Raw genomic sequence first — 2,882 nt, forward strand, 5'->3', positions numbered from 1 at the left:
GATACTCGTTAACTACCGATTTAGCAGCAACAGTTTCCGGTACCCTCACAACCTTCTCAATCACCTGTTCCGACTCCTTATCCCCCTCCGGTTCACTAACAACAACCGGCTCACTATCCTTAACCAACGGCACTCATAAATCATACTCATCGGGCTTACTCGGTGAATCATATGCTAAACCACAGTGATAGTATTAACGTGCCCATTCTTCGGGTTATTATCAGTTTTACTCGGTAACTCCCCCGGTTTCCTCACATTATTCTGACTAGCAAGCTGACCAATTTGTTTCTCCAGATTTTGAATAGCTGCTTATTGATTTCGAAACATTTGATCATTCTTCTCATTGTTCTGAGTAACAGTAGTAACAAGCTGAGTTTGAGAAATCACAAGCTTCTCGATCATAGCTTCAAGATTGGACTTTTTCTCTTCGGCTTGGGGTTTCTGAAAATACCCGGGAGCTTGCTGCTGATATCCTCCACTAGAACTTGGCTGGAACCTCCAACCTTGATTCCCTTGAGGATTATAGGGATTGTTGAAATTCCTATTAAACTGCGCGCGTCCCTGAAACTGATTGTTGTTCTGTTGACTAATATAAGGGATCTCTTCCTTCTGATTCATAGTCAAAACTGCATCACAATCTTTTGACAGATGTAATCCCCCACAATACTCACAACCAACCTTCATACCATGAATATCCTTATTTATCTTCTCCAAATTCCTACCAAAGGAATCCAACTTAGCACTTATAGACCCAAAATCGTCATATGCACCATGGGTTTTGGTTCTCTTAACTGAAGCTGAATGGAATGACTCATGATCTTGATGCCATTCGTGAGAGTAGGCATCTTGCTTTTCAATTATCTCTAGCACCTCTTCTTCGGTCTTATCCATTAACGTACCACCTGCTGCTTGATCAATAGTCTGACGAGTTGGGATATCACAACCCTTGTAGAAAATCTGGACCTTCTGTAAATCATTCAACCCGTGTTGCGGACACGAGCGTAGCATATTAGAATAATGGTCCCAAGCATCAAATAATGTCTCGCTGCTCTTTTGTCTGAATTGAGAAATTTCTGCTTGAAGTCTAGCAGCTCGAGACGCAGGGAAAAACTTCGATAAAAACTTATCCATCAAAATCTCCCAAGAGGTAATCGTACCCTCTGGTTGCTTATCTAACCATCTCTTTGCTTCTCCCTTAAGAGTCCAAGGAAAAAGCCTTGCCTTGATCGATGTATCGGCAACCTCTTGCAACTTAAACAAATTGCAAACATCATTGAACACACGAAGATGCTCGTTAGTATCCTCACTATCCTTGCCATGAAATTGACAGTCAGATGAAATCAAACTCAGGATTGGCCCTGTAATTTGAAAAGGCTGAGTAATGTTCGGTTGAGTAATTGAATTGCCTTGGCCCCCTCGTGTGGCCTTCAACTTTTCTTGCATAGTCTGAGGACGAGGTGGTTGTTCTTGGTCAGCCATATTTTTAGTCTCGAAAAGATCTAATGAAATGTAAGATTCTTCTTCTTTTCTGATTTCAGGTGGTGTATCGGGCACCACAGTCTCAGAACTACTTCCCAAATTAATTATATTAGCACTTGAAGAAAAAGATGAATCCACTGTAGACTGTTGCTCTTAACTTAAAGCTCTGAATAACTCTCTTTCGGGTTCTGCAAATGGTTGAAGAATTGGAGAATTAGAAGAACGCGTAAGTGGCATGCACTACCTGTTATCTGCGAAATCACAACTAACAACTGATTAAACGCACCGATTCAACTGAGAATAACGAAAAGAAATAATAAACTATAACTAAACTAAACTAAGAACAATTAGATAACAATCTTAATTTTCGACACAACTGTCCCCGGCAGCGGCGCCAAAAACTTGATGTGTAAAATCGTGTCTATAATTTATGATGGAAAATGCCGGTTAAAAGATTACTACACAATAACGGGCAGTGTACCCAATCGTATGATAGTATAAAATTGGTAATTCCGAAATCGTTCCAAGGACAGTTTAAACGTGATAATTAAGATTGTAACTAATAAATTAAACTAAGTTAAACTATGAAAACCGAAAGTACGAGAATATTTGTTTTGTGGCTATTTAACGATTAGCCAAATCAAAGATAGATCAAAAGTAAAAGACAATATTTTTGGGTTTTTAAGTTTAAATAAATCAAATTGCAGACTCAACAGAAAATAAAGATAGTTTGAATTCAATGGATAAAAGAATGTTCGCCTAGATCTCCTATTCTCCGTGTTGGATGATTTGTTATTAAGCACTAGTTCTATTTATCAATGCACGCAATTACAGAGTCGGTTTACCCAGAGTTCTCTTTTAGCAAACACGTCAAACTAGGATTTATTGGCTTAGGGTTCCCTTTCACCAAAGACCTCTTTCATTTGTGACTTAGTAACTAGCTAATTATAAGATTAAGATTCAATTGGTTACGCGTTCGCTCCATACAATTCACCCCTATTTTGTTCAATCAATGTTACCCGGTTTACCCCCTTGGTCCAGTAAGCACCCAATCGGTTAAGACAAATCAATTGGAAATTAGATCACTAAATTGAAACAGGGTTCCCTTTGTTCAAACAAGATTCACTAATCAACCTAGTAACAATAATCAACACCCACAAGAATGGTTCTTAATCAAAACTCATAATTATCATGCATTAATCAATAAAACATTAAAGTATCATCCAAACACTTGTAAATATTCAATCTAGACAAACATTAAAAGCTTAGCCAACAATCATAGCTAAAACCAAAATCACAAATAAATAAAGGAAAGAATTCATTGTTTATGACAAAGAAATCAACCTAATTAAATAAGCAATAGCGGATGATGAACGGATTGAAGGTTGAATCTGGAATGATTG

This window comes from Rutidosis leptorrhynchoides, chromosome 8 (assembly GCF_046630445.1).
Source record: "Rutidosis leptorrhynchoides isolate AG116_Rl617_1_P2 chromosome 8, CSIRO_AGI_Rlap_v1, whole genome shotgun sequence".
In the NCBI taxonomy this organism is placed as follows: domain Eukaryota; kingdom Viridiplantae; phylum Streptophyta; class Magnoliopsida; order Asterales; family Asteraceae; genus Rutidosis; species Rutidosis leptorrhynchoides.